Source organism: Lissotriton helveticus, chromosome 9, assembly GCF_964261635.1.
Source record: "Lissotriton helveticus chromosome 9, aLisHel1.1, whole genome shotgun sequence".
In the NCBI taxonomy this organism is placed as follows: Eukaryota; Metazoa; Chordata; class Amphibia; order Caudata; family Salamandridae; genus Lissotriton; species Lissotriton helveticus.
This window is the reverse complement of record NC_136070.1, coordinates 938,799,383-938,818,582: the sequence shown is the minus strand read 5'-3', so window position 1 is coordinate 938,818,582 and position 19,200 is coordinate 938,799,383. Positions and strand designations below refer to the sequence as shown.

At 49.4% G+C, this 19,200-nt stretch overlaps 1 protein-coding gene across 1 annotated transcript in view; it reads left to right on the top strand.

Moving 5' to 3' along the window:
- The first annotated feature begins 17,028 nt into the window (after window positions 1–17,028).
- Window positions 17,029–19,200, top strand: part of LOC144782041 (cytochrome P450 2G1-like) — a 519,896-nt gene continuing 517,724 nt past the window's right edge. Inside the window, exon 1 of the mRNA XM_078661170.1 lies at window positions 17,029–17,145. The gene's annotated coding sequence lies outside the window, so the exon portion shown is untranslated. The remainder of the gene's footprint in view (window positions 17,146–19,200) is intronic.

Sequence of the window (19,200 nt, the reverse complement as noted above, 5' to 3'; positions counted from 1 at the left end):
CATACATGCCCTAAGGGCATGTCTGTGTGTCACATTGCACAGGTGTGCATGCACAGATGTGCATGCACACCTGTATTCGGTATTTTACCACCCAATAGGATTGGGTGGTAAAATACCGACTCTTAAGGGCCTGTGGCACTCTGTGAAGTGCCACCTACATCTCATTTACAGAATCGGTAAATTTACCGATTCGGTATTTTACCGATTCTGTATATTTACAGAATCGGTAAATTTACCGATTCTGTAAATGAGATGCCCCCTACATGCCAAATCCTAAATACCGGTCGGTAACGGTCGAAATCGGCCATTACCGACCGTTACCGACCGGTATTTGGGCTCCTACATCTGGCCCAATATCTTTTATTTATGTTTTATAAACCAAAACCAAAATAAAAGGCATAGTCATTTACAATGCCAATAGCTCAAACTTACATGACTGCGAGACTTATTGCATTGCAAATGCTTGTTTACTCCAACAATAGGTAAAGCCTAACCTTGATTACATACCACTTCCGATCTCTTTGGTCTTGTTGGGGTAAAGGACCAGGGGGGTTTAAAAAACTTGGACCACAGCAAACCCCTAATAGAAAGTTGATTTATTAACAGCAAATCTCATCACCCGACGAAGGATGAAAGTCGGAGGCTGTATGTCAGGGTCACAAAGTAAGTAACACATCGAATGCAAACTTAAGGGCAACCTACATGTGGGACCGAAAAGGCCTGAACACTCATCTGTTCCAACCCCCTTTTACCTGAACACCCAGCAAAGTGGGAAGTGACTGAAGAATATTGGACCAGGGCCCCTGTTATAATTAATTTCGACTCCCATAGTGAGGAGATGCACCACCGGCTGGCTGGCTGTCAAGGCTGGGGGTCCTGCTAGGCTGAGGGCTGATGGCGCGTCTCCAGCCCTTGGCTGTCGCACCACGTCTCCTTCTGCCACTCGTCGGGTCAATCACAAAAGTCAAAGAAAAATCAAGGAAAAGATCGAGTGGGCAGAAAATGTATCTCACGGGCGCCACCAGGTGTCAGAAATCCACAGCTAGTCTATGTAACAGTTTATGTTACAGCTCTCTTCACTGCTCCCATAGGATAACTGCCCAAGCTGGTGGGTTTTTGCAATTTCTAAAATTTGTAATACCCTCAAAATAAACAAGGAAACTAATTTACATCCTTTAGGCATCAGGTTAGTGTCATGCAACACAGGTCACTATAACGTATTCCTTGTAAGTTTTGTAGAAAGTCATTAATTCATCAAAATTAGAGCGTAACTTACTTTACATCACACACCCTCTGACCAGATGTGTGTCCGAGGCCTCTGTAGCAAAAGGCCTTGCCATCCTTGAGGGGGGAGCGGCGTGGCCCAATCAATCATTCATGTGAATATCCATGAGACGCTGAGATCCCTCAACACGTTCTTCATGAGGGGGCATCCTTTCGAATAACCCCACTGCCTCAGACTAATGGCGTCCAAGGAAGGGACTTACCGTCCATGTGGCTATTGTAACTAAATATGAGACTGCAAGAGTTCATAAACTGTAACTGATAGCGATTAAGGATGTTGCCAAATGGCGAGCTTGGCCGACCTTGAAGCTTGGCAACCAGGTTCAAATCTGACCGGAGGCTCGAATATCATGTCATTCTCGGCAAATCACTTACTCTGCCCGTGCCTAAAAATGAATGTGTCCGTCTGTAATGTAACGTGTGCTCATGTCAAGCATGCTGATACATTTGGGTCGTGTTCAGGCTATATAAAACTCCAAAATATAAAATAAAAATGTTCACAATACGAGTGGACCCCTGCAGACCCCCTAAAGTAACTGCCTCAGGAGCAGGCAAGATCCGTGAACAGTTGTTTCCCCCGGGACCGGACGCAGCAAGCGTGGGCCACAGCACAGCGGTACTCAGTCATTATGGTATAAAGACGGACAAGCAGCGTTCAGTGAGTGAGCCCATGGCCGCGCGCATGTAGAAAGGCATTCCGGGCGGATAGAAAATGTCCTCGTTCTCCCCTCTTGCCCGCCTCTCTGATGCCTCGCGCTGGTTTGAATTTTGGCACATCTGGACTCAGGAAGGGGAGAAGGTAAACAAACACTTTGCAGCCATGGCTCCAGCGAGCCAGGGGTGGAGGCCAGAGAATGCCTGCCACTCCCAAGCAGGCTGACACTGCAAGGCCAGCCCTGACGAACAATGTCCTGGCAGGAGCCCGCTGTGCCAGTTAGAATGATAGCACAGCCTACACCCACAAATAAGCTGCCCCACACACCCTGTCAGCGGAAACATCCTATCGGGCATGTTTGTGTGTGCACCCACTGCTGTGTGCACAGAGTAATTGCACTAGTTCTGAATCTACCTATAGCTTTCGTTTGCATACCCCCTTTGTCCTAGTCAAGCACTTACAAATGTGTTTCTGTGTGTAGGGATATGTGGAAAGCTATGAAAACATTGTTGAGCCTCTCACTGTAATGCACATAAAATCTTTGCTATTGGGCGAACATGAAAATAAATCCCTTTGCAGTTAACAACCGCTATGCAGTAATTTTACCTGGCTTTTACAAAGAAAAATATAAAATATTGTCAACAGTTGTGCTAATAATAACTTCCTATGCATTTAAACATATAGAAAAACCCTACCACGTACACACAACACTGTGCATACATCCAGAACAGTACAGATAGGCCATACAGCTGGCAATAAGCATGTTCACAATGGCAGCTCCGCCATCCCAAACTAGCATCAAACCAAACACTTGAAGAAAAGTTTCATAACCTCTCTTTCCTTTTTTCATTTAGTTGCTTCCCTGTGAAATGGATCCAAAAAGAACAAGCCCGTGAGTAGTTTGCGCGTGTGTGCCACAGCGAGACATCTGTTTCCTATTATCGCCCACGTCTATGTGCACGATAAATGAAAACAGATGTCGGGCCTACGGGTAACCGACACCAATAGGTCATGGGTGGAGCAATGCGCCTGCCTTTGGCCAATTGCGTGCTGTCTTTGTTAACAAGACGCACGCAAAGGCCAATAGCGTGGGTCAAAACAAAAAGCACACGCACAAGCGTGTGCGATTCCTAGGTTAGTTTTGAAACTCCCTACATGAAAGCTCTCGCTGCGCGAGCAGTGCTGCACACTGCAACACTAGGCGTGAGACCTAAAAAAGGCTGGAAAATAACAATCATAATGTTGTCAGAACAACAGAATACAGAAATGACTTCAGAAAAATTACTAAGGAATTAAAATAAGTAGATAGAAAAATAACAATATTGTTAGAATACAAGCATGTTCTCAACCAAATTGTGAAATTGAGGCACCAGATGTGTCAATAGTTTCCATTCTGCATGCATTGAGAAAACTCTTCAGCTTAACAGGGTCTTCGTAGGAGGTCGTTTTGTTCTTATATGTGACCGTAAAAAGGTACGGATGGAAGAGACCATATCTAGCGCCAAGAGCACGGAGATCCGATCTCATGTTTAGAAATTCTCTGCGTCTATCTGCGGATGTATGACATCACAACGCATGCTTTTACTCCGTATGCCATTACAACGCAGTTTTTACAACGCAAGTCGTTACAACGATTTGCGTTGGGGGGAGATGGATAGTGGAATAGTTTAATTTTCTATTCCAACTCCAGTCCCCGTGGATAGCAGGGAAGGTGTTGGATAGAAAATTAAACTATTCTCTATCCTACAGCGCCCTCCAGCGCAAGTCGTTGTAACGACTTGCGTTATAATAGCTGCGTCGTAATGTAGTGCGGAGTAAAAGTTGCATTGTAAGGTATGTTCCCCTCTATCTGCAGTACTTTTAGCCTAGTCTTGTGAAAAGAACAGCTTATGACCCAACCATGAAATACATGTTGACATTTTAGAGGCTGAAAGGACCTTCAGAAGATCTGAATATTTCAAGAAATATAGAATGACACCTCTTGGGCAGCTATATCCAGAGGTATTTGCATGCAAACGGCCAAGTCTGTGCGCGTTGAATGTTCAAAATAGTGTCCTCAGGTAGGGCCAAAACTTTAGGTAGAAAGCTTTTGAAGAAGGTGTTCTCTGGTAAGCCATAGATGCATAGATTATTTCTCCTGTTTCTGTTTTCCAAATCTTCAACATGCTTCTGCAGGGAAGAGACTTGTGACTGTAAGAGGTTAACCTTGCTTTCAGTGGCATTATGTGAAGAGACGCTCTCCACTCCAAGGAGACATTCATCCATTTGGGACCATCTGTCTGTTAGAAACTGAAGTTTAGTGTTTGTCTCTTCCATTAAGGGTTTTAAGGCAGTATCTCCTCCAATAGTAGATCTAATGAAGCAGGAGGTGGAGATTTGGTGGGAGAAGAAGTTTTTTTTTTAGGAACTTGGGAGTCGTTTTGGCAGGATGTACCAAAGTGGTTGCTGTTGACCTCATGGATGGAGATGCACCAACTTTTGTCTGAGAGGTTAATGTAGATTCCATTGCGGCAAACTTTGTGAAGATTGTTGATTTTTTAATGAATCAACGTGTTGGAGATGAAGTAGAAGAAGTAAGCCTCCTTAACCTCCCCATAAGCATTGCAACAGCAGAAAATGCAGAAATTCAAACCACCTGATATTGAAGATTCAGCTACATCAGCAAACGCAAAGCACTGACTGGAGACAGAAATTTTGTCAATTAAACAGAGTGTGGCCTTTCAACAAAAAACAAAAACGAAGAATATATGGGATAAGTCTTTTGCCATTGAAACATATCCTCTCTTGCCCAAGTAAACAGTCCAGGAGTGTCAAAAACATGAGAAACTTGCAGAATTATCAGTGAAACAAAGATTACAATGATTGAATGTCATTTAATGAGCACAGGAGTAATGAAGAGGTTCAAATTATAGGCAAAATTATTAAAATAAAATTCCCAATTAGAATGCTTTTGAGGCAACAATAACAAATGAGGTTGAGTTAGTAGAGTTGCTGAGGCACACATCCTCAGTTCTGAAGAAACAGTAATTGTAGCAGTGGAAGTAAAAGAAAAAACACAAAAAAGGAGAGAAAGGTTCCTCAGGAGTATTATCAAAACTGATAGGCAGTCCAAAACATCTTTCCTGATGAATGACACATATAAACATGTGGTCATCAAATGGGACGTGAAGATGACATTGACAGGCCTTAATGAGTTATATTTCCATCAAGGGGAAGACAAGGGATATATTAAAGTGTGTGCTCCCTCAGCACTGTCAGAAAGATATCTACATATGCTGCCGCTTATTAAAATGGCAGCCGCATCTGAGGCGATAATGAAAATGTCAAGATACCTTAACCAATGATGCTGGTGTGCTATGCGCAGTACCAGGGTGACACCAGGTTGTTCATAACATAAACCTGCATGTTTTGACGAGAAAATGTCCTGGGACCCGCAAGTAACTGCCGGCGACTCGCACTACTGCACCGGAGCTCACGGTGCAGCCGCCATCTTCCTTGGGCATCAGGCCACGCCCCCCAACAGTAACTACCTTTAGCTCTACATTAACAGACATTTTATTTTACATAACATATAAAATGTGTGATTAAAAAAAAGATATACTTACCTTCGTGGTACAGTATCTAGGGTATGTGATGTGGTCACCACCTTACCGCCATCTCCAGCACCCGAAGGGGTAGCGGTGGAACACCTGTGATATATAGAGCGGGAATGCTAATTGGTTTATTGGGGGTGGGGTTTTGCATTAAATAAAAAGATCCTGGTGTGGACAGGATATTGAACAGTCCTACCTGTGTGCGGTGTTTATTTCAGATGCGACATAACATAGCTGGCGACGAAGGTGGGATCCCGTGGCTGTTCTCCTCCGTTTGTATCCGGTTTCTTCACGGAGATCTGTGGTGCTCCCTTGGCGGTGCCCTTGTGTCGGCGGAGCCACCCCTAAGCGCATTGCTGTGCCCCAGGAGTCCGGCGGGGCCCTTGGCCGTGCTGCGGTGTCCCAGGAGTCCTGTTCCGGGTCCTGCCATTTGTTCACTCCGGCTGTGTATTAGCGTGGCTAGCGTTGTGCAGTGTGCTGCTACGGACCGGCTGGTTCGCGGCGGTGACAGCATGTATCTTGTGCTGCCCAGTGAAGCCAGTACATGCAGGAGAGCGCTGTCAGTGAAGTGACACAGGATAGCCCTGAGAGTGGTTTTTGAGCGTCTCGTGGCAGGGGAACTCTGTGAGCCATTCTGGTTGTCTTGTGCTGCCGGGTTCAGCTGGCATTGGCGAGGAGGCCGTGAGAACATCTCTGTTTACTGCCAGTTGGCCATCTTGTGGCGGAAAGCACTGAGATCATTGAGATTACTACCAGTTGGCCTATTAAGGTGATTCGTGACTGCAGCCTCTAAATTGAGTCTGAGGAACTGACGCACTAACCTGTCTGCAAGGGGGTCATTATGTCGTCCATTCCCCCAGTGGAGCATTTTCTATTGGACGGTCCACCGTCTGCCCAGGCGGCCCGGTGGAAAGATGATATTGATTTGGTGGATGAGCGGAGGCGCCCGATGTTGCTGCATCTGGGAGGGGCGGCCATTCATCCTTTGGGACGGTCAGTGGTGGAAGGTACACCACATACTTATGATACCTTGAAGCAAGCTCTTCTGCCCATTTTGAGCCCCTGGCAAATCCTGATTATGAACGATTCTTGTTACGTCAGGCTCAGCAGTTGCCAGATGAATCTGTGGACATTTTCTATGCCCGTCTGTGTGCTTTAGCCAGCACCTGTCGATTGCCTGATGTCGCGGACGAAATCAGGGCCCAATTCATACAAGGCTGTTATTCTAGTAAGCTATGTCAAGCGATCTTGCAAGTGCCAGACATGCCTATGGCTGAAATGTTGACTCGTGTCAGATCCAAGGAACTTTCAAAGGTTAGAGCGGCTAATATGGATGCCGCCCTTCAACATGCAGTCAAGGTGGAGCCAGTGAATGCTATTTCAGCAGGAGTCCCTGATAGACAAAGGATGTCGAACCGGGGAAAGGTGGAACGACCCCGGACTTGTTATGACTGTGGGGCTCTTTTCCTCATAAGGGGACATGTCCTGCGGTTGGGAAGCGGTGCTCCAATTGCAATAAAGTGAATCATTTTTCAAAGGTGTGCCGTTCAGCCCCTGCACGAAGTTCCGTTCCCATGTCATCTGCCCAGGTGTACACGGCTGCTCCGTTGTTGGTGGAGGGAGATATGGATGATGATGAGGAGACTGTACACGTCCTACATGCTTTGCAACCTGGGGGTGCTGTACAGAGAGGTCTTCCCAAGTGTTGTGTGCTGGAGGATGGTCATCCGGTGCCTCCTTTGATTGATACAGGGGCTTCAATAAACGTGATGGCCGAATCAATGATGATGACACTGCCAACTGTCCCTGTTTTAAGTACGACTTCTACTAAGATCTTTGCTTATGGGAGCCCATGACCCCCTTCCGTTGGCTGGTGTTTTCACTGCTGAGGTGGGACATGATTCTCATGCTATGAAGACGCGGGTATACATCACGAAGGGTGGTCAAGGAATGTTGCTGAATTGCCAGACAGCAGAGGTACTGCAGTTGGTTGTTTTTGCTTTGGCCATGCACCAATGGACTGTAGATGATTTGCTGGTCCAGTTTCCCACGTTATTTGATAGCATGGGATGTTTGAAAAACCGTATGATTAAACTCCATATTGATGACTCTGTTCAGCCAGTGGTATTACGTCATAGGAGGGTGGCATTCCATCTTCGGCCGAAAGTAGAAGCGGAACTAGTGAAACTGGAAGAGGCAGATATCATTGAACGGGTGGATGGTCTGACTCCCTGGGTATCTCCTATTTTAGTTGCTCGTAAGCCTAAACAACCTGGTGAGGTCCGTATTTGCGTGGATATGCGTTTGCCTAACTTGGCAATCAAACGTGAACGGCACCTCACCCCTACTGTGGATGATATCGTGGTGGAGGTGAGCGTGTCCCGCTGGTTTTCCAAGATGGACCGTCATGCTGGTACCACCAGTTAATGCTTGACCCTGCTTCCCGTGCGATAACCATGTTCTCTACACATGTGGGTTTACGGAGGTATAAACGTTTGAGTTTTGGTATCTCCTGTGCTGCGGAGGTTTTCCAGGATGCGATCCGCGGGGTTCTGTCTGGACTGGATGGCGTAATTAATGTCAGTGATGACATTTTGGTGCATGCCCCCACTTTGGATTTGCATTGCAGCCATCATAAGAGTGTGTTTCAGAGGCTGCTGGATCATGGACTTACACTACATAAAGAGAAATGTGAATTCCTAAAAACTGACATCTCATTTTTTGGATATCGTTTTTCACAGGATGGTGTATCCCCATACCCTCTGAAGGTGTGTGACATTCAGACCGCTCCTGCTCCAGTTAATGTGCCTGGTGCGGAGCTTCAAGGGCATGGTCAATTATTGTGGCCGTTTTATCCGTAATTTGTCGGATTTAACGGCTCCATTGCGAGAACTCACCAAATCCAACGTTGCCTGGGACTGGGGGCCAGAGCAGGAGTCTGCTTTTCAAGCCACGAAGAGGGCCCTCTCCGCTGATACCACTCTAGTGTATTTTAATCCGTTGCTGGACTCTGAATTATCTGTAGATGCAAGCCCATGTGGCCAGGGGGCTGTACTTTCTCAGCAGCAGAGCAATGGTGAACTGGCTCCGGTGGCGTATGCTAGCCGTGCATTGACAGCAACTGAACAACGATATTCTCATATCGAGAAGTAGGCTATTGCCATACACTGGGGATGTCGTCATTTTCATTTTTATTTATATGGTCAGCCTATTGTTGTGCAAACTGACCACAAACCGCTTATTCCCTTGTTTATGGGATCATCCTCTAAGCCTCCTCCTCTTATTGAGAAATGGATCCTGCAGTTGCAGGATTATTGTTTTACGGTGGTGTTTCGTCCTGGAGCTTTGAATCCTGCTGATTATCTTTCCCAGCATTTTCGTCCTGCTACTCATGCTGAAGAGTCTGATGCTGAGGACACTGAGGAGTATGTGCGTCTGGTGGTGGAGCGTTCCAGGCCTCTCCCTATTTCTATGGAGGAGATCGTGGAGTCCACGAAACAGGATGGGTGTCTTCAACTTTGTATTTCTGCTGTGGGTACCGGGAAATGGAACGGTCTCATGGATTCTGCCAAGTGTCCTAATGAGGATGCTAGATCAACCTTGGCATCTCTCTTTAATGTGCGAGAAGAACTTGCACGCTCCCCAGAGGGGTGTTTAATGAGAGGTCCACGTTTGGTGATTCCTGCCTGTCTCCAACAGAGTGGTGGATTTGGCTCATTTGGTTCACCATGGGGTGGTGAAGACCAAATCCAGGTTGAGATCTAAGGTATGGTTTCCTGGATTGGACGCTTTAGTGGAGAGTACTGTGTTGGGTTGTGCGTTGTGTCAAGCTGCTGGAGGTGGCGATGCTCCAGCTCCCATCATTACGGAAGACATTCCCTTGTTCCCTTGGCAGAGGGCAAGTGCTGACTTTGGATGTTTACCGGATGGGCGACATATGCTGGTAGTAATTGATGATTTTTCTAAATATCCTGAAGTTGAGCTTATGGATTCTACAACGGCTTGTCGCACTATCCCGCTGTTTGATAAGATCATGGCGACACATGGTTTGATTTCTGAGTTACGTACTGATGAAGGTTCTCCTTTCTCAAGCCATGATTTTGCATCCTATCTGCAATCCCGGGGTATTTGCCATCGAAGAGTTACCCCTTTATGGCCACAGGCCACTGGAGAGGCTGAGCGCTTTATGCGTACTCTTAATAAAGCTATTAGGATTGCTGTAACCGACCGCCAAGATCTGGATTGTGCTATATTCATGCTTTTGAAGGAATATCGGATGACTCCTCATTCGACTACGAAAGTCAGTCCAATGTCTCTGTGCATGAATCGTCCTATGGATGACTTTGTTCCTCAAATGGAGGCGGTTTCTGCAAAGTATGCTGTTGTGGCTGGGGAACTGCGGAACCGAAAGGAGAAAAATGATAAAGTGACATTCAAGCGTGGGGCTAAGCCCAGGACTTTTAATGTGGGTGATGCTGTAATGGTGAAGAATCGGCACCTTAGAGGAAAGTTTAGTCTACCTTTTGAGCCTGAGCCATGGAGTGTGCAGTCTGTTCATGGGACATAAGTTACTGCTGTAAGGGATGGGTTGAGTGTCTCCCGGAACATGTCTTTCTTTAAATCTTACCGGGGTCCTGTTGATGTTCAGGGTTATGAGCATATGATACCATCTGATGTTGAATCCATGGGTTCTGATGATGAGTTCACGGATGTGGATCCGTTACCTGTTTCTGTTCCACTGACAGTGTGCGGTGCCTGGACAGTATGGCGTGTCTCCATCTGCCATACCTTTAGGAGTGGATTCCGAGCCTGCTCTTTTGCTTCCATCTGGCGAATGTCAAGTACCCGAATCTGACTCCCAGCGACGGGGTGTGGGGAGATATCAATTGCGGCCATGTCCTGCTAGATCCACACGTCTAAAGAACTATGTAACATATTGAAGTGGGTTTATGTTGTGTTCTTCATTTTTCTTTGATTTTGTGGAGGAGTGTGATGTGGTCGCCACCTTACCGCCATCCCCAGCACCCGAAGGGGTAGCGGTGGAACACTTGTGATATATATAGAGCGGGAATGCTAATTGGTTTATTGGGGGTGGGGTTTTGCATTAAATAAAAAGATCCTGGTGTGGACAGGAAATTGAACAGTCCTACCTGTGTGTGGTGTTTATTTCAGATGCGACATAACAGGGTAAAGGAGTCATGGTAAAGGCTTGTGCCCCTTCCTGCACAAAAACAATCCTGCTTGCAATGCTGCCACACAGACCATGGCGCAAGAGTGCTTGCGTTGTCGCTAGGCAGCACATTGCGCACCAGTGATGGGAAAAGGCAGGAATGCGCCGTATATTTATAAATATGGCTCTATTCCTGCTGTCACGCAGCGTAGAAGGTGGCTTGCTGTGCTGTTTCACATCTTCATAAATATGGCCCATAATTCGTACTTACCTGCGTGGTAAAGACTGCTTGGTAATGGTCCTATGTGGTAAAGGCTGTTTCCCTTCCTTACAACACGTATTCAACCTTCTCAATAACAATTCACGGATATCGTATCGTTTCTTTTTAATTTAACGTGTTTGCATTTTCTAACTCAAAAAGTTATGCACCCCCAATGTGGCACCTGCGTTGCATTTTTACAATTTCTAGGATAGTTCTTATACATTTAATAATACCCGCATGTTCCCAGGTGTGAAGAGGAGTTTCGAGACAGAAATCTAAGTCCCTTTTTGTGGTGGGCGAGGTCAGGGCCTCACACGCAGGATAGTACACAATAATGGGACACACACACACTGCTGCAGGGTACGCCGGAAAGACCCCGAGCGGTCTTCCGCGCTTTTAATATATACCTCGGGGCGTGCCCGTCCCGAGGGTGTAGGCATGTGTGTGTGTGTTTCGATACATTGTAAGTGAGAGGCCGGGTGGCTCTCTACATCCCTCCTTCAATTTAGTTCACACGTAAACTGTCCAAACATGAAGGCTACGGGGAAATGCACATAAAGTCTCGAAGTCTCTGGCTCGGCCCAGGATTAGGCCGCAGGTTGTATCGGTGGTTGGACCGGGCAGGAGACTCAACAGCCCCAGCCGGGGTTGTTGTTGTTGTTCCTTCTTGGGAGACAGAAGGGCGCCCAGTTGTTTCACTTTGGGGTAGGCCAAGGTGACGCCTGTCTTCTCCTGGCTGGTTACGGCTCGGGAGTGGCATAGAGCTTTGGGCTCCCGTCCTCCCGTCATCCAGACCATCTGCGCCGACATCGATGGTTTCGTCGGCCTCTTGAGGGGTGCCCTCCGGCACTCCTATCCGTTTGAAACAAGACACATTTCTTGTGACAGTTTGTTCGCCCAGGCGGGCTGTCACCATCGTTCCTTGAATTTTCTCCACGATCCATCGCTCTGGTTCGAACGGGGTTCTGAACTTCCACCCAGGGTGCCGATCTTGCACCACAACGATGTCACCTACTTGCAACCCTGGGCGTCGAGCATGTCTCTTTTCGCTTGCTTTCTGGTTCGTGATGGCTCTCCGTGTTTGGATGGCCTCACCATCCCTCTCTTCCGGGATCCATGTGGAGGATGCCGGGATGTTGCCTCTTGGTGCCCTTTTGAACAGGACATGCGCGGGTGCGCAGTGGGTGGTGCTATGCGGGGTCTGCCGGTAGGCACTCAGGAATTGGTCCAACGCCGCTTCCGGATCTTTTCCATCGTTAACGGCGATGCGGAGTGCCCTGTTGAGAGTCCGCATGAGTCTTTCCACCTCGCCGTTTGCTTGCGGCCACAAAGGTGTGATCTTGCGGTGCTTAATCCCTAGGCTCTCCAGGTATGTGTGGAACTCACGCCCTTGGAACGGGGGTCCGTTGTCCGACTTCACTTCCTCCGGAAGTCCCATGGTGGCAAAGATGTGATCCAATGCTTTTTTGACTGGTCCAAATGCTGTGGACGAGAGTAGTTCCACAACAGGGAATTTTGAGAAGGAGTCCACGACGACCAGCGTGTGGCGACCATCGGGGAAACTCCCGAAGTCTATGCTCAGCTGGGTCCAGGGGGTGGTTGCTGCTTCTTCAGTGATGACTGGGGCCGGGGCTGGATCTGACCCCGTAATGGTGCAGGCATGACACGCGCGCACCATCTCATCGACCAGACGGTCCATGGCCGGGAACCATACTTTGTTGCGCAGTCTGGCCTTCGTCTTGGCTGTTCCTTGGTGGCCCATGTGAGCAATCGCGAGGATCTGTTGTTGGAGGCTTGCTGGTACCACGATGAGATGCCCTCTCAGGATAATGCCTTCATTGCCAACGCTCAATTCATGGCGGATCTGCCATAGCTGTTGTCGGGCATTGCTAATTTCCGGACGAAGTCCTTGAGCTCCTTCGAGAAACCTCGTCCAGCTTCCAGTGTCCAGGACATTCTTGACTCGGGTCAGAGTCTCGTCTTCAGTGGTGGCTCTACCAATCTCCTGCAGGGTGAGGGTCTCCGGGCAGGCAGCCGCTGACACCATGTGTACGAATTCCTCTACCAAGGGACTATCCGCCAGTGGGATTGCTTTTCTGGTGACGTCCGGATGCCTGGACAAGTAGTCCGCTGGATTATGGGCGCCGGGCCGGAAGACTAGGGTGAAGTTATAGCCTTGGAGCTGGACAGCCCATCGCTCAATCCGCGGAGGGGCAAGCCTGGAAGATCCGGCGAACAGGGGCAGGAGCGGCTTGTGGTCAGTCACAATGGTGAAAGGTTGACCGCAGAGGTACAAGTGAAAGTGTTGGCATGCCCACTTGATGGCTAGCGCCTCTCGCTCAATTTGAGCATACCGCGTCTCAGTGTCCGTGAGAGCTTTGCTCGCATATGCGACAGGTTTCCAGTCGCCCTGGCCATATTCCTGCATCAGAACAGCGCCGAGGCCGACGGGGCTAGCGTCCACGACCAATTCGGTCTTCCTGCGTGGCTGGAAGTAGGCCATCGTGGCCTTGTCCAGGAGGCTCGCTTTGATTTCCTGGAATGCTTGGTTTGCTGCGCCAGTCCATTCCCAGTCCTGGTCCTGTCTAGTGAGTGCACGGAGAGGCTCAGCCAGGTCAGCCAGATTGGGTATGAATCGGCCACAGTACGTGGCCATCCCGAGGAAGCTTCTCACTTCGGTGGGGTTTCGGGGCGTGCTGGCAGTCTGAATAGCTTCCGCCTTCTTTGGGTCCACTCGGAGCCCCTCACGTGTGAATCGGTAGCCGAAGAAATCCACTGATTCTTGGTAGAATGAGCATTTGTTCCTGTGGAGGGTTAAGCCGTGTTCTTGCAGTCTTTGGAGGGTGGCCCTCAGATGTGCGTGGTGTTCCTCCAGCGTGTTCGAGTAGATCAAAATGTCATCGCTCAAGTTAATGACCCCACTCAATCCGGATAAAACTTCCCTTATTGCATTCTGGAACACTTCGGCCGCCGATGACACTCCAAAGCTTAACCTCTTGTATCTCCGGAGCCCGACATGGGTGGAGAACGTTGTTATATATTGGCTGCCCGGATCAAGCTCCAACTGGTGATATCCCGCGTTGAGATCGAGTTTAGAGAACCACTTTGCCCCGTTGAGATCGGCGACGATGTCATCCATGGTGGGCGTGATGTGGCGCTCCCTTTTCACGGCGGTGTTCGGCAGCCTCATGTCGACACACAGCCTGATGGCGCCAGGCTGCTTGGGTTTCGGGGCAACCACCAGTGGAGACACCCATGGAGTCGGCCCCGACACTTTCTCAATGACGTCGAGCTCTTCAAGCTTCCTCAGCTCTTCCTCGACCTGGGCGCGGAGGTTGAAAGGCACTCTCCTGTGCCGCAAGGCGACTGGACGGATGGAGGTGTCTATGTGTAGTTTGATCTTCTTGCCTTTGAGTTTTCCAAGGCCATCAAAGAGCGCCGGGAACTCTTCCAGCATGGAGTCGGCGTGTGATTGGTGTACTTGGTTGGCGAAGAAGACCAACCCCAGGTCTTCCGCTGTGTTGCAGCTGAGTAGTGTCCCCTTTTTCCCTTCAGTTATGTGGAACCGGGCTTCAGTCGTGTACTCCCCATTGCGAATTGTGGTGCTGATGACGCCACGTAGCGGCATTGGTTCGGTGCCCCCATACGTGTATATTCGAGCATTCGTCGGGGACAGTGTGGGTTTGGGCGACATTAGTTCATACTGGTCCGAGTCCATGACGTTCACGGAGGCGCCAGTGTCGATGAGCGGTCGGACTTCTGAGCCTTCCACTGATATCGTGCACATGGGCAGCGGCCTCTTCCGGGTGGCAACCCGACTGACATAGGAGATCACGTAGACTTCATCATCCTCCTCGTCTTCATAGTATGGCTTTCGACCTTGGGCCTGCGTGTCCGGGGGCGGGTGCTCTTGCTCGAGCGAAAGTTGTCTCACTCTGGACGCCATAGACCGAGGTCCAGAACCTCCACGCGACCTCTGTGCATTGGGCCGGTATCGTCCCCCTTGGCACACCGCGGCAAAGTGGTTGAGCCTGCCACACTTCGAGCACGTCTTTCCTTTCGCATTGCACACAGCGGTCGCCGCATGGTCACCCCCGCAGTATGCACATTGGGAGTCTCGGGGTTGCCACTGTCGATTTCTTCCACCAGTCGGTCTCCGTTGAATGGCGTCGACGGACTCTTCCTTGACGGACGCCATTTTGGGTGCCGCCTGCTGGGCAATGGGGGACCGGAGCGCCATTTCCATCTCGTCTGCTCTGGAGTCCGACAGTTCGTGGGAGCGAGCGAGGACAAGGATGGCATCCAACGTGATGCCCTGTTGTCGGAGGATGAGCTTCCGAAGCAACTTCGATTTGCACCCGACGATGATCTGGTCCCTGATCTCCTCACGGGGATCGGTAAACGGGCAGCTGCTGGCCTGCCGGCGCAGCCTCGCATAGTACATGTCCACGGACTCATTCTCCGTCTGCCACGCCCGTTTAAACTTGAATTTTTCATAGTCGGTGTTGACCTGGGGGTCAAAGTGGGTATTCAGCGCGGTCACCGCCGCGTCGTAGTCATCGTCCTCACCTGTGTTCGGGAGGGATTCGAAAAGGTCATAGATTTCGGGGCCACCATACAGGAGTAGGAGCGATCTCTTCACGGCGCCGTCGGATTCTCTCGTCCCCCTAAAGTAGAGGTTCAAACGCCCCAGCCACGCCTTCCATCGCGGCGCCGCAGTCGCTGGGTCTGCCGTCTCGCTGAAGGGCGGAAGCGGGGCCACACCAGTGTGGGCATGGCTGACTATGGTAGTGGTTGCACCGCGCCGCGGAGGCGGGCGTGGAGTAGCGGTATGAGCGGCCGTCCACGTGGGCGCACCCCCAGAGGCGGCGCCGTCCATGATGGTGACCTTCCCCTCGGGTCACACCCCAGTTGCGCAAGCCGTGTGAGCGGTAGCGACACGACACGGGGTCTCACGTGAGGCAGAAATTGAGCAAACCAGTGCTTGTTTATTGCGGGAGTGCACGCCTCCGCTCGGCAAGGAAGGTGGGCAGACGGTGGCACAGGACCTCGCACCCTGGATGTGGCGTGGGTGGTGGCAGGACAGCCACCCAGTAGCGAAAAACACGAAGGAGGGAAGCAGTTGCACTTGCCAATGTTTGATTAAACTGTCTATCCCTGTGTCTTGACTTTGAACTGCCCACCGAGTGAAACACTGCAGTGTCCTTAGTATGCGCGGCAGACTTCAATAAAGATAATATTCCCCACGTGCTCCTGGGGGAGAGTACCGAAGCTCAGGACAGGCAGGAAGCTGCGGAGGAGTAGACACGCGTTGGAGGCGCCACGTGGTTGGGCCTCGGGGCTGACGTGCAGCGTCTCCCCTGTTCACCCCTCCCCCTCCGGGGCAGCACGCTAGGAGAGCGCACTCGCGCTAGATGCTGAGCGGGACACGGCCCCCCAGACAGGAGCACCAGCAGCGCGGGGGCCGGGCGAAGCACTCACCAGGCGGCTCCCGCCAGCAGAACGCGCTCCAGACAGGGAGGCGCGTGGGCGGGGAGCCGACTTCGAGCAGGCACAGCAGGCCGGCGGACGAGCTCCGCGGCCCGGGAAAACAGCACAGCAGGGGCGTCCGGCAGCAGCTGACAGGTAAGGAGCGGACAGCTCCGACAGGGCGGCCAGGCACGCGCAGGGGCAGAACCGGCCTCGTCGCCAATGTGGTGGGCGAGGTCAGGGCCTCACACGCAGGATAGTACACAATAATGGGACACACACACACTGCTGCAGGGTACGCCGGAAAGACCCCGAGCGGTCTCCCGCGCTTTTAATATATACCTCGGGGCGTGCCCGTCCCGAGGGTGTAGGCATGTGTGTGTGTGTTTCGATACATTGTAAGTGAGAGGCCGGGTGGCTCTCTACACCTTTCTGACTGTAAGCAAAAAAAGAAAATCACTCGAATTACAAAAGGCCCCTGAGTCAGTGGGAGGGGCAGAGAGGTCACCAGAGATAGGCGGAGGAATGCAGGGTAATAGGTAGAGCGTGCTCGGGCTGTTTAGTAACGAGCCAGTCCCCCTCCCCCCGCCCATCTCTCCTCCTCTCTTCTGGGGTGAGCTCGCGCAAAATCCAGCCTCTGCAGTCGGGGGTGAAAGTCTGAGCTCTCGCCGCTCGTGGAGGTGCTGCAGAGTCTGTCCTGTCGTCAAAGAAGGTAGGCGCCAAAAACGTCTGATTAAAACATATTTGTGCCGGGCCTGGCATCAGCCAGGGTAATTAAGATAAATAAAGAATTTTGAGGGGCCGTTCAAACCGTGTAGGCTGTCTTTCTCCTTGTTATACAATTGCATGCTTGGAGCAGAGAGGATGTAGAGGAGAAAGAAGCTGCGAAGGGCCTTGGCAGGGGCGTAGCTTGGTCTGTAAGATTTCTCAACAATGACACTGGCATATAATAATAAAATACATTATACGAAGAGGGGCTAAAAGGCCAGTGGAAAGGTAGACAACGCAGATTGGCAGGGGTACAAAGTGAGAGAAATCGTAATATTTCTTAAAATGAACAACATTTTTGAAGATTTTTAAAACAGAGGGAGAGAGTGTGCCTTTTTGTATGTGTGTGTGAACAATTCCGGGTGAAATCCAACAAACATATCAACAAACCGGACTGAAGAAAGCACCTGGACCCAACTATTTATCAGAAAATACATTTACTAGGGGGTGCAACACTCCAAACACCCCCTTGAAGCTACGTCCCTAGGCCTGGGACAGGGAACGTAAGAGGGCATACGAGGACCCCACAGGCAACACAGCCAAAACAACACGATTGTGCTGAGGAGCATGGCTGAGACTTTTTTTTCACACGAGTGTGGGAATTAATTTATTTACCAAGTTATAAGCTTTTTAAGCAGAATAACAACAGAAACATTGTATAAAAGATTGTCTACAATTTGAATGGAAACAGACAGTTTTTTTTATGATACATGCATGCTGGGTGTTGTTTGAGAACCCAGATACAGACATGACGTGCAAATGGAACGCGAGTGTGATTGAGAGCATAGATCACTTTTTAGTTCCAAGTGTGTACAAATCTTGTCATTTTCTTTATTAAATGCAAGATCATAGAGTGAGTATGATTAAATACACTTACCAACAATATATTAAAAATGTTTATTGCATCCATAAGGGAAGTATTAGCAAATGATAATGCGTGTCAAGATGCATATAGATGACGTAGCTCTTTACTAGTAAACTAGCAGCCCGTCCCGACGTTGTCCGGGTATGAATTGCTGCCGGCCAGTAGTATATTGTTTTGTAGGATTTCGTTTTGATAGCATTTCTTATCTGTGACAGGCCTGTGAAACGCTCCGATTCACAGTGCTGATGCACTTAAGAGTGCGGGTTCAGTAGTGTGGGAACTCGAGTTTCCCTACTTTATTTTTCCTTGCAATATTATATAGCGCAAACTCGACAACATGGCATGAGCACAATTTACATTACAGAAGAACACATTCATTTGTGGTAGGCACGGGGAGACAAAGCGATTTGCCTGGAATCACAGGATGTTGAGCTGATGCCGAGATTCGAACGAAGCTCCCCAGCTCTAAAGTTCGCAATTCTAGAACTTGTGGCGGGAGGTGTGTCTAAAAGTGTATGTCGGTGCTGGCCATCAATGAGAGACACCTGTGCATTTTTCAAATCGGTGGTGAAAAAATATGAGTATGTTGCTGGAGATGTGGGCCGCCGTGCCACCAATGTACTTACCGGGGGAGTGTAAACACCCATTATTCCGCAACTTTCTTTCCGCATACCATCACTCTGCATACTTTCATTACGAAAGTACCATGACTCCGCAATGTCATTATAACGCATGGCATTACATTTTATATGCTTTTACCACGCATACATTTACAACGAAATTCGTTGTAAATTCATGAATGGTAAAAGCATGTTTTTTTTAAAAATGTTTGGATAAGGTAAGTATGGGTATAGGGGCATATGTTTTGGGGTACTGAGGTATATTTTTTGGGGTGTTTGGGTATTTTAAGGGTTCAGATATAGTTTTGGGTTATGGGGTACAGGGGTAGTTTTAGGGTTTAGGGATAGGTATGGGTTTTGGGGTACAGGGGTATTTTTAGGGTTCAGGGGTAGGTTTGAGTTTTGGGGTACAGGGGTGTTTTAAGGATTCAGGGCTAGGTTTGGGTTTTGTGGTACAGGGGTATTTTTAGGGTTCAGGGCTAGGTTTGGGTTTTGGGGTACAGGGGTATTGTAG